This window comes from Meleagris gallopavo, chromosome 14 (assembly GCF_000146605.3).
Source record: "Meleagris gallopavo isolate NT-WF06-2002-E0010 breed Aviagen turkey brand Nicholas breeding stock chromosome 14, Turkey_5.1, whole genome shotgun sequence".
Classification (NCBI taxonomy): domain Eukaryota; kingdom Metazoa; phylum Chordata; class Aves; order Galliformes; family Phasianidae; genus Meleagris; species Meleagris gallopavo.
Window position 1 is genome coordinate 17054852 of NC_015024.2, and position 24996 is coordinate 17079847.

At 40.0% G+C, this 24996-nt stretch overlaps 1 long non-coding RNA gene across 8 annotated transcripts in view; it reads right to left on the reverse strand.

Annotated features, from left to right (window-relative positions):
- The window catches only part of LOC104913201, a 102388-nt gene that overhangs the window by 23997 nt on the left and 53395 nt on the right, over positions 1-24996 (reverse strand). For 3 of the 8 annotated variants that reach the window (XR_002119688.1, XR_795206.2, XR_002119687.2), the window contains exons 2-6: positions 15655-15810; positions 13667-13823; positions 12499-12611; positions 10701-10896; positions 405-528 (exon numbers count right to left, since the gene is read on the reverse strand). This is a non-coding gene — a long non-coding RNA (uncharacterized LOC104913201). Of the gene's footprint in view, positions 1-404; positions 529-10683; positions 10897-12498; positions 12612-13666; positions 13824-15654; positions 15811-22278; positions 22384-24138; positions 24236-24996 lie in introns of those variants that run through there. The other 5 variants (XR_004161343.1, XR_002119684.1, XR_004161344.1 and 2 more) reach the window with 4 other exon arrangements.

Below are 24996 nucleotides of genomic sequence, written 5' to 3' on the forward strand. Positions count from 1 at the left end.
TTTTTTTTCCCACTGTTGTGACATTAGGTTGACATTTGAAAATGATCATTACAAGTCTCTTCATCACTCTCACGGTGGGATAATGCATATATTCTGCTATAATGTATATAGCACTTGGTGCTACAGGACTCTCAGCCTACTTATTAATAACCAATTTTTGTGTTATCATTGATCTGCTGCATACTGGACTGTCCTTGCACAGCAGTAGCAGCAGCTCAGGTTCAATCCTTTCTTCTCCATTTCCCTGTGGATTAAGCCCGCAGTTTAAACTCTCTTTGTGAAGATTATATGCCACTGCTAACAGACAAAGTAAGAATCAAAAAGAACAATAAAACAGCAATATGTTTAAAAAATGATGAGGAATTATAGACCAACCATATGCTGCTCTGTGTCCATAAAAATACCTGAATAAGTTGGCAATCCTGCCCATGGTGTGGGAGTGGAACAGGATGATCTTTGAGGTCCCTCCCAACTCAAGGCGTTCTGTGGTTCTAAGGAAAACACGGGCAATAACACGTTTGTTCTTAGCTGTAGGAATCAAGATGCAAGAAAACAGTATAAAGACACTTGTTTTAATTTCCAGACATCTCTTCTTATATCTGAGAACAATGAGGGCACAGGTCTGGCCTTGCACTGTTGATTCTGTGGACTTATCTCCAAATGTAAATATCTGCAGAATAAGAGACAAAGATTTCTTTAAATTGGATGCTTAGTAGCCAGCAGATATTTGTTATCATTCTTCACAAAGTCCTGTTCTTGTGAGATAAATACACAGAGGCAAGTTTTGTATTTCACTTCATTGAATTCATATTCTGAGACATTTGGGTTTAGAAATACTTTGTTGGTTTATTACTGTGTTTTCACCCAATTGTTCTTCTACAGATTTACGGCAAAAAAAACCCCAAAAACTAAGGACACTTTGTACCTAACCCTTTCATAAAAAATGATTGAAAAGTTCAGCTGAATATGCTCAGCGCATTTTTTCCTTGTCATCCTTCGCAGATTTATTTCTCTCCATTCCATCTAAAAATATTGTTTTGTTTAAGAAGAAAAAAACCTATCCTTGTGACAATTTGCATAATATGTTAATGCTGATATGCAACGAGACATCTGGATGGCATTTTAATATCTCATTCTCATTCAAACAACTAGAAACCACACAGATGGTAGAGACAATTTTAAGAGCATTGTTGTAAACAAATAAGGCAGCCAGGAAATCAAACACACTCTAAGATAGGCTTTAGAACCTCCACTGCTTTCTGTGTGAGAATATGCAGATGACATGTTTTGACTGCAAGAGAGAGCTCCCTTCTTCAGTTTCAGATAAACTAAGAAGCAAATGCAGAATTTTTAATTGACATTGGGAATCTTTTATGGAAAATTTCTTACCTTCCCCAGCATAGCTGGTACCACAGATTGCACTCAGCACTAGAGAGATTAAGGTATTTCAGGCTCAGGATGCTGCTGGGCAGGCTGCACGCCTTGTATTCAGTTCATAAGAGAAATCTGAAAAATCCCGATCGCTTCAGGAAGAAGATACTTCAATTTGGTTTTCATTTTTTTACATAACAAAGTACTTTCTAACAGTATTTATTTTCTATTTGCCTCCATTGTTAAAAATTCCTCTGTATGAAGTTGCATGGGAATCAGGAATTCCCTGCAGGCCTCTTTAATCCACTGCCTCTTTCTGTCTCCTTGTAGTTAGGTAATCTTCCTGAGCAAGAGGAACTACTGCAAGTGCCAATGTTTTGGACCTGTTTGAAGTGTTTCTGTGAGAGCTATGGAACAGCCTTTGCTGTAGGTAGCACATATGTCTCACTGGCTGCTGTAGGTTGGCGCATCTTTCTGGATTGCATTCAAATATTTCACTCTTACCTGTGAGAAACGACATCATAAACTGATTACTTTTCCCCTTATTACAGCTGCAGAGTTGGAACTCTTAGCAGTTGTGGCTACAGACTAATTTCACTGACATATAGAAATTTTCAAGGGTTCGGCTGTACCTACTGGAGTACACAAGACAAGACTCCATTTGGCTTAATTTCCTTTAGTCACAGGCAAATGCTATGGTGCAAACACCATTACTTTTCTATGTTCTTGTAAGTACACCAAAATACCATAAATCTGCTGAATCTGTAATACAAAAGGTGTCCAAGGCCTTTCACAGTAACCCAAAGAACATCTGAGATAGTGAGCAGCAATGAGATATTTGACAAACTAGTTAAAAATTGGCGTTCAATATTGTCTAGTTTACGGAAGACCACAGGATTCTCTTCAAGAGAACAAGATTAGAATCTCACAGAAAGCTGGTGGGTAACCTCCTTGGAAAGTAGCCTACCAAGGGAGTCAGAAAACAGTAGTTCTTAAAATATTCCTGCTTTTTCTCTTACCTTAAAAATCCCAGTTTGTAAATAGCGAATGCTAAGAAGGGCATAGAGGACATCGCACAGAAATGCAAGACTAATCCAGTGAAAATTAAAACAAAACAAAACGAGACAAAACAAAATCCTTAAGTTATCCTTTCAAATACACCAACAGAAACATTTTACATCAAACACTGAATTAATCCGTTCCCTGTCAACACTATGTCCTGCTCCCAGGCTGATGACCATTCCCACTAACCTGTGGGTGATGCCCACCATTGGGTGACTCCTTTTCAACAGAGGCTCTCCCAGTCTCTCTCTCACACACTTTTCCATCCCTTACGAGTCCCTCTGCCCCCACCTGACTTTGGTGGCCCAGACCATGAGCCAGGTTGCCACGGTGGATCTATATCTGTCACCAGGATTGAGGTTGGGAGTTCTAAGCAGCAGAACTACAGATGGGAGGAGTTGGAATCTGGGCCAGGATGTCTTCTACAGTCTAAAGCAGCTATGAAGACTTTATGCACTTGTATTTAATTTTGCCTTTAAAAAAAAAATCAATAAAATTTTAATCCTAAGCATGCTTACTGTGACAAATTTAGTTAGTGTCTGGCAGAAAAGGGAGGATAAAAATAGTCATTTAATTTTTAGTCTGCAAATTGTAAGATTGCAAACAGCATTTGCTCTCAAAGATGATTCTTTACTTTGTTCACACAGCTGGATTTTTGTGATGTTTCATGCATGCTTAAAGAAAATCACGATTTAATTGTTCAAACTTCAAACCTCTTGATGATGCAGCTATTGTAGCAACTAGAATGGATGGAAAAAACATTAATAACAAATGACGCAAGTGCTTCCCTCTGATCACAGAGAGCTGGAAAGCAGGAAAATGATTTAATAATGATAGGAACAGTCAAGAAGCAAGAAACAGGTACTTTTACAGCACACATTTATCCTTTGTTTTTAGGCTGAGAAGGCTGACACCCTCTCTGACCAGGGTTGGATTCCTGTTTGGACCTAGGGAAGTTCCTCCAACAAGTTTTGGCAGCTATTCAAACAGTTGGACTTCAAATGTCTCTAAGACATTCACCTGATGCACTTCCAAGCCACCCTGATTTTACAACATGGCACAGTAATGAAGCAGGTCAGAAAATCCAAAGTTATTTTTGAAGTCCACCATCCTTCCAAATATCAATCTTTCTGTGTCTCAAAAATCACAAGCAGGCATTTTTATAGGATTGCAAGAGCTTTTGGTGAAAGGTTTTCATAAAATATGTATGAATCCATTGTATATATGCAATAAGAAAAGAATAGATATATCACAGGAGTTTATATTTTTATATCATATTTGGTGAGAAAATATAGATCAATCGATTCTAAACTCTTGTTTTACTGGTACAGAAACAGTACAGAAAGCATTGATTTAACCAACATAGACATCCCAGAAAGAGTTATTATCTAATGAGTTTTCTCTATTCAGATCTGTAACTTAGACAATTCCATATTGAAAGAAATACATTTTGTTGTCTAGTATCCTTTATCAACTTCTGCAGAACATAAAAAGGCATTTCAAGCCACTCATTTAAGTCAAAGAAATATTAAAGCATTTCAGCTCAAAATTTATAAGAACTTTTATGTAAAGAATATGGTATCTTTTTTTTTCCTTAATCCCATTTCCAAAATGAATAGCTTTCTTTTTCTTTTTTTTCAATTGAAATTTCTCCAAAACAAAGCTGCTGAATCTTCAGGCTGCATGATTAAATTTGAGGATCTGAAAGCAACTGAAAATAGGGTATTAAGTCAGGTAGTATTGATTGATCTGCTTTATGAGTATAATCCCTACTGTTTGAATAGGTGGAGGAGAGAAATTGCATTGCCTGAAGATGACTGAAATCCGTTACCATCAATTTGTGCAGCCCTGGTTAGGAAGCAGAACATCAGATGGTAAATTGAGGGATCATGACAGCCAATCTTTTTAAGAATTTTAAAAAGTATAATGAGGAACTGGGATTCTTTAATTTCTGTAAAGAAGCCATCATTGCATTGCAAGATGCACACAATAGTATTAGATGGAGATATTCAAATTTCTACCAGGTTGTCTATGATATCAAAAGCTATATTATTAAAAAGACAGGCATAATTAAAAGCTGAGGGGGATAATTCACATATAAAGTATAGCGGCTCCTTTAGAGCTCTTCCAGGCTTTAGTTATTTACCTTAATCAATTAAAAAGAAATCAATCAAATCCAAAGAAGATGAGATTGTCTCCCCCATTTACATGCTTAGAATAGTTGTTTTGGTAACATTCCAACACTATGTAATTTTAGACTTAGGACAGCTGCTCACTCTAGTCAAGCTAATAAAATTTCACAAAGGAACACATCACTCAGCACACAGAACTAAGAGGCAAGGAAGTATGAAATATGTGATTTATCTCACGCAACAACAGCCACCCCTGCTCTCAGAAGTACTGGGGTGCTTGGTACCACACAATGAGCATAGCGAAGTGCCAAGGGATAAAACAAAAGGACAGAGATGCAATTGCCCTGTTGGGATTTAGTTGTCGTTGACATCCTCCATGGGATCCCATCTCTCAGCTATCCTGAAGGAAATGATATACAAAATGGCCTATGGGTCACGTGTGTATCTATCAATGGAGTCCTCAGGATGGGATGATTTAAGACTGAATCGGGTTTATTTGGGTACTGACTTAATGTCAGCAATGTCTGTGGAAAAGTCATCTTTATGAACCCACTGGTCTTCTGTTGGCTTTCAGACATGCTTGTATGCATGTCTGCTCTGGAGAAGCCACCTGCAATACATACACAGATCAATTTACTGTCAAGTGGTTTGGAGTGGTTCTTTGCTCAGTTAGAGATGTAGCTGCCATAAGCAGCTGAATTTCAACAACTGTTTCCTAGAATTGTACTTACAGTAAATTAAGCCATTTCAATTTTTTTTTTTTTTCTCATTTAGATACAGGGAAGTGTTTCTGTACTTAATCAATGTTATTTTGATTAGGATCTATTCTGCAGGACTTCTATGTAGCTCTCAGTCCTCCCTGCAAGCAGATGGGAAAACAAAGGTCTCTGTGGCATATCTTGGTCATGTAAAAAGCCAATTGCAGTCACTGCAAGTGAGCCAGGGTAACTCTCAATTCACCCCTTCAACTGGGACAAGCCCTGGTGCAACCAGACTCATCTCACACATGCTTCAGTGGGAGCCCTTACTCTACTAGTGCTGATCCTGTTCATCTATCTCAAGATTGCTGTTTTTCCAAACACTTCCCTACCAATGTACTTTGCACTGCTGTATGTGCTTCCCTTTCACAGACAAGTTGAACAACCCTCATGACTTAGGAGGAGACAGGGTAGATGCAGGGAAAACCCTTGAAGTCCAGCAAAAGGGAATCTCACTCCTCTAATGCTCCGTCATTCCTCTTTCTTCTGTACTGCAGATCATGTGGCAAGAGATCTGCCACTTCCTTCTCTTCTAAAACTTCATCTTGTCCTGAGCATCACACAAACTATGCACCATCCTAAAATGGTATAACAAAGCAAACTCACCCTGAAAGTGCAGGTAACATTCTGCAGGAGTTTGGATGAAAAATATTTCCCCTGGGTGAATGAAACCCCATCTGAATGTAATGAACAAACACTGTGTATGTCTGTAAGCATTATGTATGTACAGTGCTTGTACCGTGACTGTTACTTTTTAATTTTCTTAGCTGTTTTGCATTTAGGAAGATCAGTTTTGCTCTCTTTCTTCAAAATATCTTAATTATATTTGTAGCATTTATAAAAATCTCTCATATCTTCTCAAATTTTGTAAGACCTGAGGTATGTAGTAAATTTCCAGTAAGAAGCTTCTCCTTCTTTCCAACCTAACAGGAGATCGGACTGCATTAGATTATATGAAATTTAAATGCATTAGTTGTTAGCCAAACTGAATTTTCATATAAATTAATATTGTTATTGTATTTTAATAAAGCAATAGCATTTACGGAATTATGTAGACATCAATCACTTGGGGGTGTCTTGGAACAATTACTGACTTCATGCATCATCTGCTTCTTCACTTCAAAATTTGTTGCACTTTTCATAAATATCATATATCAGCGACTGATACAATACATTTCAAATGCCTTCTAGCCCATCACAGACACTTGTTAGAAAAAGCCCTTAAGCTGACGCCATCCTAATATGTGACTATGTAATTAAAATTTTGACATATGCAAAGAATTGTAAAATAGATAAAAGAGTATGTATGGTAAATAGAAGTTTAAAGGCACTGAGCAGATGGTTTGTTTGTGAAAGAGGTATGGAGGGTGCCAAGAAATGACAAACAGATGGCTTAGGTGTGAAGGACAGGAAGGGAAATTTGGAAGAGTTGAGGACATAATGGACAACTCTCAGGATTCTTGCACGCGCTAAGTGAATCACGGGCATTGAATAGAAGGTTAAACACTTCACATTTTTGTATTTGCATTTATATAAACGTGTCAGTGGAAAATGTCCAGCAATAAAGGCTGATAATAATAATAATAAAGACAAGTCATGCTTCACAGGCTTTGGAGACGATACAAAATCTGTTTAAACAGCAGATATCATTTGAGTTATAACCCAGGCACTTCTACACCAAGTCATACGTGTTCACTACATGGTCTGAATTCAAACTGATATATTCAGAATTGTAGCAAAACCATATTGCCAATATTTGCAGGTGCCTAGAAAACAGTTTTAGTAATGTCCTAATAGGTTAACAAATGTTTGCCAGCTGCCACTTCTTGCTCCTCTACTAACTGGAGTGCTGCTGCTTGAATTCCGTGCAACTTTTGGTCATTATATACCAAAATCATGACCAAAATGCACTCTTTCTGGTTGCAGAAAGATGAAATCAAATAATACTTTTTATTATTATTATTCTTTCTCTTAAGTAATGATGAGCTTTGAACTATGACCAGATTAAAGTTACAACGCTACTAAATCTACCCTTGAATCTAATTTTCTGCTACACTTTGACTTTCCCATATATTGGACTCCAGACAAGATTGAAAAATACCTTCCAGCTACAAAATAAAGAAATCTGTGCACACAAGTGGGCAAAAGATCACTTTGTGCAATAAGAATCAAATTCCCTATGAACTGCAAAAATGTAGGGATTTTGAAAGTGCTCTTTGAACACTGCTTGAAAGCTTGATGGATGTACTAAAGATGAACCTTTTTGCAGGAGCCTGTTAGTTTTGTCAGCAGGTATTCATTCAGAAGATGGTAACTGAAGCCATGAAAACCTTAGGCACAGCCAAATAAGTGTCCTCATTTTAGAGTGATGGCTGGTGCCCAACTAGAAAATACACAGCAACTTAATGCCTCATGTAATAACCTTCTATGCACCTTTGGGAAAACTTGACCAAATAGATTTTTAAAGACAGAGAAAGTGATTTCAGGGATTATTCAATGTTAAAAGCAAGATGGAGACCTTCGATTCTTGTGGCAATTGTGCTGTGCCCACCTTGCTAGGACCAAACATCTCATACTGAAAAGTTAGCATGGCAGATTGCATTAATGTGCATGTGTATTTGCTGATGGCCCTGTATTCAGAAGTGCTTACAGCTACTGGAAGGCATTAAAGGTTTTTCACAATCTTTCTTTTACATGTGTGAGGAAAAAGACATAAGCTTACCCAGTGCAGACTACTGAAAAGCCACCACTTCAGGACGTAGTTAGATGTAAGAGCCTCCCAAAACATCATTTAGTAAAATCGTTTTTACTTAATTCTATAAATTATGTAAACATTATTTATTCCTGTTATCTAACACAAGAGCATATTTACCTTAGAAATGGCATTTATGACTAGAAAAATTGAACTTCTGCAAAGCGGTTGTTACCCAAGAAATGATGGAGGATTTTACTTTGCACTTTTTAACCTTGCAAAAAGCCTAACACAAGTACTGCATAGTTTCTTGTATAGCAGTAACACAAGTGGAATTAGTAGCTATGTGAAGTGTAGATATTATGATAATAGGGGAACTCAGGAGTGCTAAAAACGAAGTAGTCATTGCTACTTAATGCTGCATTATATAAAGTCTTGGGAGTTGATTGCAGCTACTTGAAAAGCAAGCAGCTCCTCTAAGAATCAAACCAGAGTCAGGCTGCAGTATCCTGTAGTAAGTGTTATTGAAACAACGATTACTTGTGTTTGTCTTTGAGGAGTTCCCATAAATCAGTTAAAGACAATTCATTTTTTTTTCTGCCATACAAACGCACTGAAAGCTATGCACACCTGTAAAGTTCTGTTGTGCTTGTTTTTGTTTTTTTGTTTTTTGTTTTTTAACTTCATCTGCATTTGTTTTGCTTGCTGGACTATCTCTAATTCCTGACACACTTCATTTCCTCTGCAATCTTGTTTTTTTGTGCACGTCTCCCTGCCTAGCTAATTTTGACTGTGCGTTTCTCAGGCAGGCCAAGCTGCAGTTGCATCCTCCCAGCTGTCACCCCTTGTCGTGGTGATAATCCCTTCTCCTGCCAGCTTTCCCCTGTTTTTCCCACTCAAAACATCTCTATTGCTCTGCTCTCCATTTCCATGGCACTAGAGCTTGCTATCATACAGCATAATTCTCATCATCGATCCATCCTTTTTTTCCTCGGATATCGGTAAGTTTATCTTCCATTTGCCTGGAGAGGGGCTGCCTAGTTGAGCTATGTGTTATTCTCAGAAGGATGAACTTGTTTGACCTCCCCCTCTTATTTTTTGGCTGAAAGAGAAACTGTTACTTGTGATGTTTTATATCTCATTCCTGTATTCCAGGCTATCCTGCATCTTCTCCTTGATTTCTTTTATCTGCTAGGTATCACACCAGAGCAGCTGTCCAAAGAAGATGAATTTTAGTAGGGCTGCTTGTGCTATGACAGTTAAGACTGTGTCAGAACGGCATTAAAAATGACATCCATCCAAAGTTTCTAGCATACATAAACATTTGTTCTACAAATCTGTAATTTTGCTAAGATACTGTTTTTATCTTTTTAAATCTACATGTTATTTACATAAATATTTATCAATTATGTGCAAATAAAATATATCAAAATAAGTGTCTAATAGAAGCAAAAAAACTACAAAATAAACGCATGATAGCTACCAATTACTATTATTTTTCTCTTACAATTTCTCTTTTACAAAAATGTACTGGAATGACAGACAATATACTTATTTGGGGATCTGTGTTCTTCAATACCTTTGAAGATACAGTCTCTCCTCAAATTTAAAACAGAAGCTCAGCTCTGCCTAATTGTTTTTCTAGAAGAACATTCAAGATAGTGTCTAAAGGTGCTTCTGAACTGCAGCTGTGCTGGGGCACGTGCCTGCCAGGCACAACATGGGTTATTGAAGCAAGGCACATCCAAGGGGAGAATAAAGGAACTTCCTTGTCTGACAGTCATAATCACTCCCCTTCTGTCAGGGCTGCGACAAAATCATAGTAAATTTTGTTCTGTTCTCCTCTATGAGAATAAAAATCTTAAGTTCATTCTGCTGAAGAAGGCTGTGCCCTCATTTACACAGAAGTCAATGATTTCTTCAGATGACTTCAGATTTACAGTGCCCTGAGTGGAAGAAGAATTTGACCCATAATTTTTTAAAAAATAGTTATGGTTTTTTGCAGTCTTCCTCCTGGAAGACTCACTTTATTCAGCCATCAATATTCACACTTTAAAGGCTTATTTCCATCAAGTTCCATCAATGACCTTTAGAAATTGGTCTCTTCAAATAAGAAAAAAGACCTCAATTACAACAACATCTGCCTCCATCTAACACTTTATTTGCCTTAGAGAAGGGATGGAATGATGATTAAGTTAATGGATAGGTCATTTTCATTTTTCACATTTACCACATAAGAGGCTCCATGAATCACGATTTATCTGGGGCCCAATCAAGGAAGGCAGTGGCAAAACATCCATTAATTTCCACAGGCTCGTTTCCTGAACGCTTTGGAGAGGGGAAGTGGCATTATTCAACCTTTACAACCCATAGAATAATATATTCGTGTTTTCCTAGGGGTGGAAAATGAACACTACTGTCCTCACGTTCCCGTTTCTCTAAAATCTCCATTGGCTGCCTCAGCTTTTTCTCCTGGCACCCTATTACACAGCACCACAACTTTACATATGCATTTATAAGCTCTAAGCTGACAATTTTGCAAGGATAAAACAGAATGAAATGACAGAATTTGAAACAAAGAAATTGTCTACCAAATCCTAGAATTTATTCTTTTTTACTAGGCCAATACAGACACGGCTAATGGTGATTTGAAACATGAATGACTTACACCACGCAAGGACTTACACATTCCTGGGTCTTCTTCAGCATCAACCTACAGAGCGACTGCTTTGCTTGTTGGTCCAGCTTCATCTGTGTCTCAGCAGACCTGCAAGGACCTTCCTTGGACGGCTCAGTTCTCTGACCTTGCTCAGCTTTGCTGTTCTCTTCTTGGACAGATGATGAAGTGCAGGATCTTGCTGACACAATGATGCAAAATTCCCTGTGTGTACACACAGATAAATGTGAATATGTGTATATATGTGCACATACACCTAAAAAGAGATTGAAAATATAGATTGACTCATACCCAGTAAATTAGAAAAAGGAATAGAAGTTTTTAGCAAATGAAGGTTAAAGGTGTTTTCAGTGAAAAAGAAAATAGGCCACTACCAGTATGTCAAAAGGAAAATTAAGGAGCTGTATGTATGATACCATTGTGACTTATTTTCAGTAGATCATGTATTAGGAAAAAAAAAGGGATGAAGCAGAACTATTTGTTATATTGCTGCAACTGACACTGAATAAAAGACTGAGAGTGCGCTGTAACAAATTGAACCAAGTGGGAAGCAAACACGCACGAAGCACAGCTCTCTTCAGAGAAATGTATTACAGCGAGGGGCCGTTTGGCCACTCCATTTGTTGACAAAGTTATAAAGATCAAGATCATTAGGCTGAGCAAAAGAACGGTAATATGAAAAAATAGAGATGGAGTTATTTACTCGAACTGACAAACGACGTTTATTATTCAAACATTACAACCATCGACTGGTTCAACACCAGAAGGAGCCTTGAAAGATGTGACATGAAATGAATGCCCAAGGCTGGAGAGAACAACATGATCACCATGAGGATAATAAAAGCTATCCTAGAAAGTTGTATTCTGTAGAACTTAGGGAGAAGAGATAAATAGGGATGAATGTAGTGAATTCAGTATGAGCAGCAGCTGGACTACAAGGAATGTGGTCCATTTTACCAGTGGAAAGTGCCAAAGGGAAGAAGCTGCAAACAGTACGTGCATAAAATCACTTCTGTCATAAAGCAAAGAGAGAGACACATAAAACGAAGTGCCTCCCCAATGAGCGTGCTGCCAGCTCCATGGGACTGACAGCAGTAACATCCACAAACAATACAGAGGATGCATAATTTAGCTGCATATAGATGCATAATGTTTGTTCTTCTTGACTTAGAGTTCTGACTGCACACACACATGTACACATATGCATTTTTTCTAATGGCAGAAGGCTTTCCCTATGTCCTCTGATAGAATAGAATGCTAAAATAATTAAGCATCATTCTGGAATATATCAGCTGTAAAAAGCAACGCATCTGGAGGTGTGGTAACACAAACAATCCTAGGCAAAATCTCATTTCTACAGAGAATCCTCCTATTTAAGCTATTTTTCCTTATCCTTCAAGGATATTGCATTGACTGGCCTGAACATCACATATATCAATTTTAAGCCACATTTATGAACTCCACTCAAAAGCCAGCATTCCTCTGAGCTATTAAGCAATTAAAATCTCCTGTCACTTTTTATGTCAAGGTTAATAATCAAATGATTAAAACAGTTTAAAGTTGGAGCTCCAGCAGTAAAAATGCAACATTTTCACTCATTTTATTAGATTCAAGAACAATCCTAAATCGTTTTTGATGTGAACAACTGTGTTGAATTGTTTGCAATTAAAAGGTAGCTGCTGGAAAAGGAACATAGAGTATTTTTCATAATGCTATCAAAAAGAAGTTTGATTCTTCTTTCCAGCTGGGAAATTTATCCTGCATTTCATTTTAATATATTAACAAACTTCCATCGTTTCACTTTACCTGACTTTCTTCAGATTAGGAGACTGAACATCAGAAGTGCCTAATCAGGAACGACGACGCATTCGCACAGCTGCTTTGGTCCTGACAAACTCTGAAGCCGGGTACTACAAAGTCTGGAACAAAACACACCGCTCACATAATTAGTGTTTGACTTAAAGGCGTGTCATCACGCAGGAGAGTGCTGGCTGAATAATTGCAGCAGAGGAGCACGGCTGCAGGCGATACGGATTGCAGCATGGACCCATCCTGCTGTGAGATGCTCAGCGGGTGGGCTGCTTGGCACAGTAGGGAAGGAGCATCCAGGACAGAGCATCACAGCAGCACAGGAAGGCGACAGAAGTGAAATTTGACTTCCATGTGACTTCTATCAAGATGGAACTTCAGCAAGGAGGTGCTTTTTTTCAGATACTCATGGCCTCAAGCACATCTAGCGGTTATGGATAACCAATCTCACTTCTTGGAGCAGTGTGGATCGGTGTCTCTCATTTTAGGCTAATGTAATGTGCATCTGGCATTTTCTGCCTTCACGCATCTCCTCCAGAGGGTAACCAGAGGAATATTTGTAACTCGGTTAAATAATGATAACACAGTAATGACCACTACCGCTTTGCCTTGTTAAATTGCGGACTTGGGGATCCATAATTAGTTTCCTTACTGAAACTAACAGAATTATTCATGTGTTGATACGTGTTTGAGCATTTTGCTGTTTAGAAACTTATTTTTAAAATGATATTCAGCAACTGGAGTTAATGTCGCATGACAACTTTTTAATTCAATTCACATTTTCAGAAAATCGTAATCACCTGATACTTTCTGCAGTTAGATTTAAATCATTCAGCAACAGCTGCTTTAAGGGTAAGCTATCCTGGGGACACATGAAAAAAAAGAAAAGTAGTTTCTTCTACAACGATATGTAAAAATATACATATATGTATGTTTTTCTTTCTTTTTTTTTCTTCTTAATAGCAGTGGAAAGTTGAAATTTACTGCAGAAACATTTTCCTGCAGGAGAAACACGTTGGTATTCTTACAAGCAATCTTGCTTACAACTTCACTGATTCCTATTGCTATTTCTATTTTGGGACCGATTGTGAAGAATTTATCAGGTTTGCAAAAAGCCATGAGATGAAGGTATACCTTGGACGAATGAATTTAGCATTCATGTTACCTTTCAGATACCTGTACTCCAGTCTTTCAGTTTGATGACCTCATGCTGCTTGTGTAACCCCACAGTGCAGCACTGCACGTTCCTCACGCCATCAGTTGCCTCTAGGAAGCTGTGCGCTCCTCCTTTTCCAAGCTGAGCATCTGGATATTGGTTTCCACTATGATACAGAATGCATAGACATAGCAAATGCCAAGACCTAGAACCAAGCGGCTGAGAAATAACAGTGTTTGAGACAGTGGCTTTCTTGCTTAGGTCAAATGGGTAAGTCATAAGAAAACCACTTCTCTAAAACTTCTGCAGCTGACTAGAAAGTGGATCCAAATTACTCATATTATTGAGTATTCAATCATCTGAGCTGCATTTAGAGAAATCCAAATAAAAAAAAAATGACTTGATCTAAAATGAAATGTAGGCTTTGGTACACAGTGAACTAAGATGGCAATTAATGTGACTGGTATCTCTAATTCTCCATAGCAAAAGATGCCCATTTGTTAATAATAAGCTGCAGTGCTCTTCTGTATAAGAAAAAATAATCTCCCTTAATTAAGGTATAGAAAACAGGACAAAAGAAAGATAAAGCCCTTCCTCAAACTGAACTTTTAATTTCAATTTGAAGTGGTAAATGTGTGCATAGACACGGCAGTATTCGTGTGAAAATTTGCTATGAACATCCTACTTGAATTAACTTCTCCTTCCACTAGTTTGTTTTTGTTGAAGATAGCAAAATAACGTTGTAAAAGTCACTCCCTTGACGTATACTGTTTCTTTGTAGTAAAATGCCATGATTTATTATTTTTATTTCCAGTCGCCCTGCTTTCTCTCTGGAGGAATAGCTGATTAGTCTCACTTCAGGCAGTCTCAACCAGAAAGTAACAGCCAAAACAAGCCAGGAAAAAACACTACAGGAGCTATTTTGCTCTCTCCATATTTGAAAGAGCTCTTCAGCCACTGTGCTGTTAAATTCCACTGGGTTCTGCTGGAAGAAAACAAATGCTGCAGGCGAGGCAATGAGGAATTAACTTTCTTTTTTCTGACGCGTCTCTCTACTTTGTGGAAAATATTTTTAGATGAAATCCTTGTTGTATCCTAAAATAAATACCATACTTCAGATACATAGCAGCAAATCTTATTTGCTCTGTGCGGTAGTGAGAAGTCTATTTTTCAGGCTCCATGAGAAAACAGGAACTCATTTATATGGTAAGATGAGAATTGAAGATGATGCTGTTGGAACAAGTGGACACAGTATCTTTGTCTGTATCTGACACGTGGGTCGCAACCTATGGCAGCAAGCAGCAAGCTCAGGAAGAAATCTCAGAGCAAACTTGTCCTGAGGACCTGCTGACCACATGTATGGCAATGTTGAGTCACAGCTTGAACCATTGATTGAGCGCCTGGGGAAAAGACCCAGTCAGCCCTGAGAGCACAGGTGAAGCCAGACTCCACACCTCTTAGACCTCATTTATGGGCTGACTGACACTGGGGAAGGACCTCTTTCAGGAGACCCCTCCTTGGTAAAGCTTTCCCCTTGAACCTGGAATCTTCTGATACAGATTAGCTACCTTCTTCCCTTCCTTTATAGTACGTTTCTATTGTGCTAATCCTTCTACCATCGCACCTCTGTTGTAACAACTTTCCCAGCAGATCTGTCCAACTGCTACACCACTCTGTTTTCCATCACCTGTGCACTCTGTGTGCAGCTGGAACACACAGATGTGCTCATCTTCCAGTGGACACCCAGTACAGGCACTTCAAGTGCAGTGAGGGGAGAGGCACAGAAGGTGTGCTTAAAGAAGGGCACTCCTGGGCTGCACAAAGCCACCAGGACAGATGCACTCCATTTAAGAGAGCATAGTAACACTGGTTACTCCATACTTGTTCAGACTTGATGGGGATGCTGTAGCAACAGAAGTAGAAACTGCTGAATTGGTGTTTATTTTCAAGTAAAATAGACTTTAACTTTTGTATGGTCCAAAATAAGCGAAACTTACATGGAAAACGTTGCAGTAGCTTTACAAGTTTCCAGTGAGGCTGGTAGAGAATCTGCTGATGCTTCGTGCAATGGGCCTGAAGCCAGTGACACACACTGCTGGGCACCTACACCATGCACTGACACTCTGCTGCCATGGCCTTGCTCCTGCATGAGGCTAAGGAAGAGAAAAAGATTAAAGTTATTTCTATTTCCTCAGCAAAACATACTCAAGGAAGCAAATGATAGCTAAACAGAACAAAACAAACTCTTCCCCAAAACTTCAAGATAAGTAGGGATAAAATCTCCATGTCATCTATTATAATTCACTATAATTACATTTATTATTGGCTTACTTTAATCATCTCCAGATATACTAGAATAACACTTTTCTTTCGAATTTAACAGGACACAGAGGTTTAGATTACTTCTGTTTATGAAAGGAATTAGGCTATGTGCTAGCAGGAGACAGGATACGCCAACCCAGGAGATCTGTTCCCACTTCTATTTCTCTTTCAGTGTTCCTGTGTTCCTACTTAGCAGGTTGGTATAATACAAGTGGTACGCATAATATGTAATACGTTTTTTTCTAGATTACTTTAATAGTACCAAAAAGATAACCGGTGAGTAATCATAATAAAATATACGTAACGGGGATCGCAAATCTCACTGATGCAGAATAGGAAGAATTTATTTTCAAAGCACTGCTAATGACTTTCTGCCTGCCCCTTTGAAAATTGCTTTGAGCTCAGTACTATCCCTTGGAAATCCAATTCATAAATCCGCAAGCAGCATGAAATTCCAGCAGGAAATAAACACTTTTATTCAAACGTATTACAGCGTGTTGATATTTTTTTCTTAAAACATAAACTGCAGCAAACATTGCTCTGAAGTACAAACAAGAAGTGACCTCACTGTATGGTTTAGGAAGGTTTCTGGGTTAAAAGCCATAGCTCAGCAGACAGACAGCTTGCACACACATTGCTGCAAAGGGATTCAGGTGATATTCTGTGGTCAGCACAATCAAAGGCAAAGCAGTGCCCCCGTGAGCAGCACCCACCTTCCCCACGCTGAGGAATTGATACCAGGAGCTGCAGGGATGAGCAGCACACTTCCCAGCTCACTGCCAAAAGCAGCAGTTTGCAGAGAGCAGGTGCTGCAGAGGGGTGCTTTGGCAGTGGTGCTGTGTCATTCAGCAGCTGCTGCTAACTGATAATTTTTTTATGGGAGCCATCTCAGAACCAAGTGGCTGTTTCTCATGGCTGCCTCTGCTCCCATTTTGCTCTGAGTGCTCCTGTTAAGCATGCTCAACAGATCTGCTCTGCCTGGAGGGCGATTGAAAGTTGCTGAAACTCTAGACATTGCATGCAGATTCATACTGGTTTTTGACTGGGCTCTAGAAATAACCAGTATCTCCTGGTAGACTCCACAGCTCTGCCAAGTATTTTTTTCTCAGTGCAGATGAAAAGGTTTCCACCCAGCTCCCACCCAGCACTGGCTGCTTCATACAGAGAGCTGCTCACCGCCTTTTCCTCTTCACTTATTTAAGGGAAACCAACCAATATTCTGAGAGAATCCCAAGAGGAAGTGATACAAATATCCAACACATAGAAATAACACAGAGATCAGGATTTCCTTGGTACCCAGTAGATGTGATGGGTTTTGAGGTGCCCACGGAGCTTCTATGCTGCAGCACAGGAGGTGTGTGACCTCTTGGGGTCTCTGCTAAGCACATATGATAAACCATTGGCACTACTATTATTATTATTATTTTATTTTTTAACTTTTCTGAATAATTTTACAAGAGCCTAACAAAGAAGAGGCAACTTCATAGACTAAAGAGACTGACATACTAAGAAAGAGGTGGAAATAGAAATTTGGGATCGATGCTCAAAATCCTTCATTTATCCATAAATACACTCCTGAAATCTCCATAGCTTTAAGATTCATCTCTTTATTTGTGTGTTGATGTACAATAAAGGTTGTTAAAGCTTCCTACGTTCCTAAGCAAGCATTTACAAAAAGGTTGTGCTCAATGACAATCCTTCTCCTAAGATCATTATGGACTAAATGGGTAATTTCCCCTTGTGTCAGGCAGTGCACCCATCTCCTGGGCGGGCATGGAACCTTCCTGCAGTGCAGCTCTGGGACCCCAGCCCAGACAAAACCTTGCTGCACATCTCCAGAGACAACAGAAGCAAAACATTCAACAGAAAATAATGTGAGCCTGCCAAGAACCAACCCGGTTACTCCCACATCAGTCTGATGGCACTGGATCTTGTTTTTTGTTATTTTTCTTTACTTTTTTTTTTTTTTTTAATTGGAGCTTCAGGCATTCAGCAATAAATAACAAACACTGCTGCCTTTGACTAATGGCATTTCTTAATAACTGTGTTGTACTTTAGTATTCTTATAGCTTGGTGTATTATTAAATATCAATTCCGGTCCCGTCATTTCAGGTTCCTTAATGCAGCTGAAGCTATCTTCACATTCAAAAACAAGGTACAAGCATGTGATCATCTTGCTGCTTAAAATTAGACATCTGAATTCAACTTAAGCATAAAAAAAAAACAAAAAAACAACCAAACCACGTTCTCGGAAGTGCTGAGAATCTGCATTATGCACACACATCAATCAGACCAGATGATGCCCAGAACACGTCGATATATAGAAGCCTGTTTTATACCCAAATATACAATTTTAGTGCTAAACGTCAGAGATCCACACTTGAATATCTTCTGCAGAGAACTCTTTTTCATATTCAGAAATGTTTTCATTTCCTGGAATAGCTGTGTTTATTACTTTAATAAACTGAATTAGGAAATATGGTTATTGGTTTCTTAACTAGGCTAAATTAAGTTTCATTAAAAAATAAAATCTAGCTTATATTTGACATAAACGCACTTACAATGTAAAAATAGCCATATTCCTTTTCCTTTTTTATTGTGAAATATGTAGATAAAGGAAATCCTTCCTGCATTAAAGGTAGAGCTATTCTCAGTGTTTCAAAATGGATGACAACATTGTAAATAAAACTTAATTAAAAATTCAAGTGCATAATATTTCTTTACTTATTATGTATATTACTTTACTGCTTGCTGTACAGCTCAGAATAAAAACTCTTAAAATGCCTCTGCGAAGGCAGTAGGTGATGCTCCAAAGCCCTTTCCTCACCTCTGCCTGCAGAAGGAAGTTCTGTAGAGCTGTGGCTGCAGGAGGTGCTGCTGTCACTGGCCGTGGGATCTTCTCTAGAATCAGGGGATGAACACAGCCGTGGGCTGCAGCCAAGTAAAATGCACCAAGAAATTGCATGTCATTATCTTGTCTTGCACACAGTCTACTTAATGGCCATGCTAGAGGTATGTCTCAGCTCTGAATGCAAACACCAGGCAATAACGTTTTCAGTGCTTACTGCTTTCAGAGCTGACACTGAGACAGCTGTGAAGCTGGCTGTACGTCCAGAGTGAATGCTTTGCTAGCTCCTGCTGAGGCATCTCACTGCCTCACCCCACGCAGGTCCCTCATGTTGGCCTTCCCAACAGCTGTGCTGCAGCATGATTCCTGCATGCTGAGCATACCTAAAGCCATGCAAACAGTGATGACAGTAACCACGTGCCCAGTGGGAAGAGGTGCCTTGGCACAGTCCCCAGGAACCGCATATCTTGCCGGGGTGCTCCAGCCTTACCAGTGGGACAGCAGCATAGGAGTGACTATCACTCTCTCATACTCTCACAGACCAATTCCAGCTGCACTTATTAATGAAGAGTTGTTGGAGCATGAACTGTTTCTTTTATCTGCACTTTGGTCCCAGCAACGTTTTGTTTAATTGTCTGAATAAAGAAAACGGTGGGTGGACACTGCCACAAAGATAAACCCATTGATTCTCATCCCTGCAATGGTTAAAAGCCTGTTCATTTTCTCAGAGGAGCCTATTCAGTATACATCTAAAAGCCACAGCGCTGCTTTGGACTGTGGGCAGGCTATTGTGTGCTAATTTCCACTTACAAGGTTTTCAAATGATAGATTATCTCCAACAAAAATGATTGTTGAGCTGAGCTGGAAAGGTTCAGCTACCTCTGAATTTGAGGAGTGATTTGGTTTATGTATACATCACACACCATAAAGATCACTGCATGTGTGTTAGGAGGAAGGTTTCTCCAGGTTCATAATTCACCACTGCACTTTCCACTTCTTAATGTAGGTGTTGGAGGGCTACCGAATGATGAGAAAGCATTACATCCAGTTTCTGTGACAGCTGTTGATAAAAGGAGAAACACTAAAGAAAAGCTTTAGTGAAAGGTTTAGTGCGTAATTTAATGACCAAAATGATACCAAGCAGTTACCACTGGGAAGTCAGACTGTACCAAAGCACTATTTGCAAATGCTGAAGGCTTAATGAGACAACTATTTAATTCCTTGTCTTCTTTCAGGCTTTTCTATTCTGAACTCTATTAAAGCATACAAAAAAAAAAAGCAGCTTAAGATAAAGCCACCTTCATGCCAGCCAGGCAAGTCACCCTGCTGCAATCAGTGAGGGGGTTTCTGGTATAATGAAGTTTCAGGCATTAGGATGTAAGAACTGCATTTTCTAACAATTCTGATGACCTTCCTGCACACCCCAGTCCAGCCCAAAGCATATTCTTTCCTCTGATAATAGATCAGTAGTTAAAAAAGCAATTAATATATCTGAAGCTATTAACTTGCCAAGAAAGCGTAGCTTCAGAAAACACGATGTCTTAAAGATCAGGGGTATGGGCTGATCCTCCTGAGCCTTCGAGTCTCTCATGGAGAAACAGCACTTCCCTAGGCACCAACTTGATCCACATTCATTGCTCAGGTATGGCATGAACAGAAATGCAGTACGGTTAATCCCAACAAAATAAAACCACACTGAAGAACAAAGCACCTTTTTCAGTTTGCTCCATGTTGGACTATAGTTTGTCCATCCTGCACGTGGATGAGGGCTGCGTTGCTTCCTGCAAGGAGCAGAAGACCAACTCCAGGACCAACCCAGCACTGTCTCTTGCCCAGCATTAGAGCAAGGCATTTTTGCCTTTTGGCTGTTACTACCACTGCTGCTGTGCCTCTTCAGTCTTCATTCTTGAAAGGATAGTAATTGAAGTGATGAACACTGCTGTGAGGAGCAGTAGTGAATGACTGAAAAATTACAATCTCAGGTTTCGGTTTCACATCTGCACTTCACGGAAGTAACACAAGAAGAGAAGAGGATGTTTGACATCACCGGGCAACAAAAGAACAGCAAAACATGAATCAAACTGACATAAAGCAAAACTGCCTCATTGCTAAGATCCTCAATACATTATTTACCTTGATGAAGAAGAAAATAATTCAGTAGAGCACAAGATATGGTCCACAGTTGTCTTCTTTTTAAACCATTAGGAATGATTCAAGGTATGGCCACCTCATGCTCTCTCTGGCCAACTGGTCCAATGTGGACATTCACACATGAAATTAAGTTATAACCTTCCCTCATTTCTTCCCTAATCCTTCTGCAATCAGCGGGTGTTAGAAAATATCACAATGAATCACACCATAACCACCATGTTGCAGCATGGCAGGCTAACTCTGCAATAAATGGCTGAGTGGAGGGAAACAGTGGTTTAAGCTGATATCAATACACAATGCTTAGCATCACAGAGCAGCTCTACTAACTTCTACAATGCTAATTGATTAACGGTAACACGTTAAAAAAAAACAACCACGTAAATAGATGCATTAGCTAATTACAAAAGAATCACTTTCTTCTCCGGTTGCATGAAGAGCACAGGAATAATTTCCCAGCTCATTAAACGAGTAAATGAAAGAATAAAACCAACCAAGCTGCATGCATTGGGAGCCAGTTAGCAGAGACAGCTGCTGAGGTACGAGTTTCCCCATCAGTAGAAAGGTTATGGCCAAAGTCCAGAGGAAGGGAGGCAAAACTGGAGGGCTTTTTGCACTCGTAGAATTAGCAGACATATACATGAATAGGAGAATGTGTCTGCCCCCCAAGATGGGCTGCTGCTCTCTGCAGGAGCAGTGGCAAAGCAGTGGAGATGGAGGTGCATGCGGCAGCCTGGATGCGTAATAGATGAGCAATGCCTCCTGGTGTTACTGGGCCATGAAGCTAACATCCCAGTAATGAATTGAGAGAGAACAGAGCGAGGAGAGGTCATGAAAATGAGAACAAGTAGCTTATGTTTGCTGTGGCACAAAGAGGGGGGGAATGGGACAGCACTGGCAGGGGGAAAGGGGAGAAAACAGCTGGGATTAGGGAACTGAATATTCATTACTGAAATATTTTGAATGTGCATGAATGGAACAAGATGTGATTTTTCAAGGCCAGAAAAGAGCACGGGGTGTCCTTTCTCTTATCTATTCCAGGCAGAGGTTCTCTGAAAATCTTAAATGTTTCCATTGTTTTGTCCCACTGATACAGAACCACCTGCATTGATCAGGGGCTGATGGGTTCACACAGGTCACATACACAACTACAAACAACTGCTGTTCTACTACATGCTTTGGTTACACTTAATTTGTCAGATCCAGCATACAAACAACAGGCTAATTAAATGGGCAAAGATGCAGCTCACATAAGCAAAAGTCAAGGTACCAGGTGTTAAAAAGCAAACTGAGAAAAAATTACCAGGTTTTAGATTCTCCACAAATTCAAGAAGGAAAACTGCTGATGGTTTGATATGTTTCACAAACTTGCTGCGAACAGCATGGCACGGGGTTTCAGGTAAACATGCTGTAATGAGAAGATGCAGAATGTAAAAATAATCAGTCAAGGTTTATGGACCCTACCAGCTAAACACAGGACACTGAAATTATCAAAGGCACTGAACAGGAGTATAACAACATGAAAGATTCAGAGAGCAGATCTGCAGGCTTCTGGAGCACAATTAATACAACTTTGTTCCCAGTTGGTGCTCAAATTACTCATTGTAAGTATAGCAGAACAAGGAAAAACAAGCTTGCTTACACTGCAGCATCCTCTTCCTTATTTGTCTTATACTTTCTCTATTTCTGGTCTTAATATGTTTAGAAGGAAAAACTCCCTGACAGTCATCTATGGGAGTCAGATGCTGATTTCCCTTTGAAGAAGTGGGCTCAGAGTACTGAAGGCACAGAAGTAGCTTTGAAAGTGTCCACCTTCATCTTTCCCTTCTCTCATCATTAAAAATGTTCTTTACGTATTGCCAGTAAATTTCATCAGCCAACATAAAAATATTCTACATGCTGCAGAGGAAACACGGATCTGAGCAGCAAACAAACCCCATGAGCTGCTGGGGTGGGTGCTACAGTAACACACAGTGAGTGGGGGGAACAACAGAGTGTAAAAGGTGCACCTGCATAAAGCTGATGAGCAAATAGCGATCCAGGGAAGGTAAAGACTAATTAAAATTAACGCTGCAAAAAGATGCTGCTGTTCTACCATGTCAGTGTGGGGTAGTGAGCAGGAGAGCAATACAGAAAATGTTGGAGGAAGCGAGCAACCTGAAAGAACCTGGGCAGAGGACTCAAGCGTCTGGAGAATCAGAGCAGAAACTACACACAGCAAACCAAATTCTCCAAAAATCAACGGACGGGGGAAACAATGCAATGAGTCTCTCTGCCATGGGAGGCAAGACATGAGCAGCGCTGTCAGGGGCAGATGCTCCTGTCTGAATAGGAGACACTTCAAAATGAGATCTTCTGTTTTGTATGTGATCATTGTCCAGGATGTAACACAACCGCATACCCACAGCTCCCTCTCTGAGAAAGTTGAAGGCTGTACTGGAATAGAAAAGCCTGTCAAGTTTCCTGCCTTAACCAAAGCTCTGTCTGCGCTCACAAATCACATCCCTGTGCTGCCCACACCGTGAGCTCCTTTCTTACAGATGTGCCTCAGAAAGTCCTGCTGCCCTTTATAAGCCTGACAGGCAGGGCTTGGCTTCATGCTCCTGCCCCTGCTGGCTGCGAGTTCATCGCAGCAGCCTGGAAGGTACAAGTTCTCCAGCAAACACACCTCGGTACCTGCAGAACTGAATTCATTTCTTGCTCACATCCATTATGAGATAGAGCTGTCTCTTTTATGAGAGCCACTTCTAGGTGGCAAAGTCAGCTGGGTTACAGCTAGTGTGCTGCAAAGTGAGCCTAATGAGCACCTAACCCTGCCCATAACAGAACAAAGAATTGGGAGTCTACCTTCCCCGCCTGCCTTCCTCCTCCTGGAAGAAAAAAAAATCAATTCCCAAATGCTTGAACTGGGCAGCCTCCAGTCCTGGGCCTCTGAAAGCACTATGATCAATCTTTTCCCATCTGGTCAGTCTTGGACTAATTAACTAACATGGTTGAAAATGAGCATCAGCTAATTGAAGCACTCTGTTCTCCCTCTCCCTGGCAGGAATTAAATGGATTCCAGATGATCAGTGGTTCAAAACCAATCAACATTTCCCAAGGAATCCCAAATCAATGCCACCAGTCCCAGGCCAGCTTCCCAGCAGCTTGTGCACATCCTCACCTGGGGCTATGATGCCAAACAACATCATCTGAAAGGGAAAGTTGCCAACCATTCCAGAACTGCTAGCAGATCTGGGCCAGCTGAGCTCCAGGCCTTCTCTGAAGCCAAGGAAATCCTCCAAGCTAGTCCACGTAACCTGAAGGTACAGAAGTCATCTGCAGGGCTCTTAGCAAGCAGACTGGATGCACAGAAATAAAGATCCCATTCTGTGCATGCCTGCAGCAAGCAATCCCCCAAACACTCTCCATGTATACCCCCAGCACACAGAATTAGTGCAATAGATGAAGCTGTGGCTGCTGCCAGCGAGGAGCAGCAGTGAGGTGTCTGTGTCCTGTTGCAGCCATTTGTGCACGGATGGTTTCAGGACCCACAGCTCACACAGCACAAAAAAGGTCCACCAAAATCATTCCCTCAACCAAAGGTAAGAAAACCTTTTGCAAAAACACCAGCAGCAGCAACACAAACACCAAAGTACTGTGGACAGGGGGCCAGATGCACTCATTCAGCTGTGCTGTGAGTAATAATCCCCAGGATTTCCCTGAATTTAGGGATGAATGTTGTCATCATCACACGAAAGCAGTATGCACAAATGAAATACATCCACATACAGGGAAGAGTGCAAAATCCAGCTCCTTCCCTTTATGCAGCTTTCTCCACAACACTCAGTGGGGTTTATTTTGTTCTCAATTCCAACAGTCGAAAGCAGGGTTAAGCCCACAGAGGTAAGCAGACGGTCGTTAGGGACCAAGGGAGGCTGAGCAGACCCTCACCTGACAGAGCTTTCTTTATCTCTCTACAATATGAATTTCTTATGATTCTCTTGGCATGTCATATTTTCTGCTTTTTAGAGGATATTAA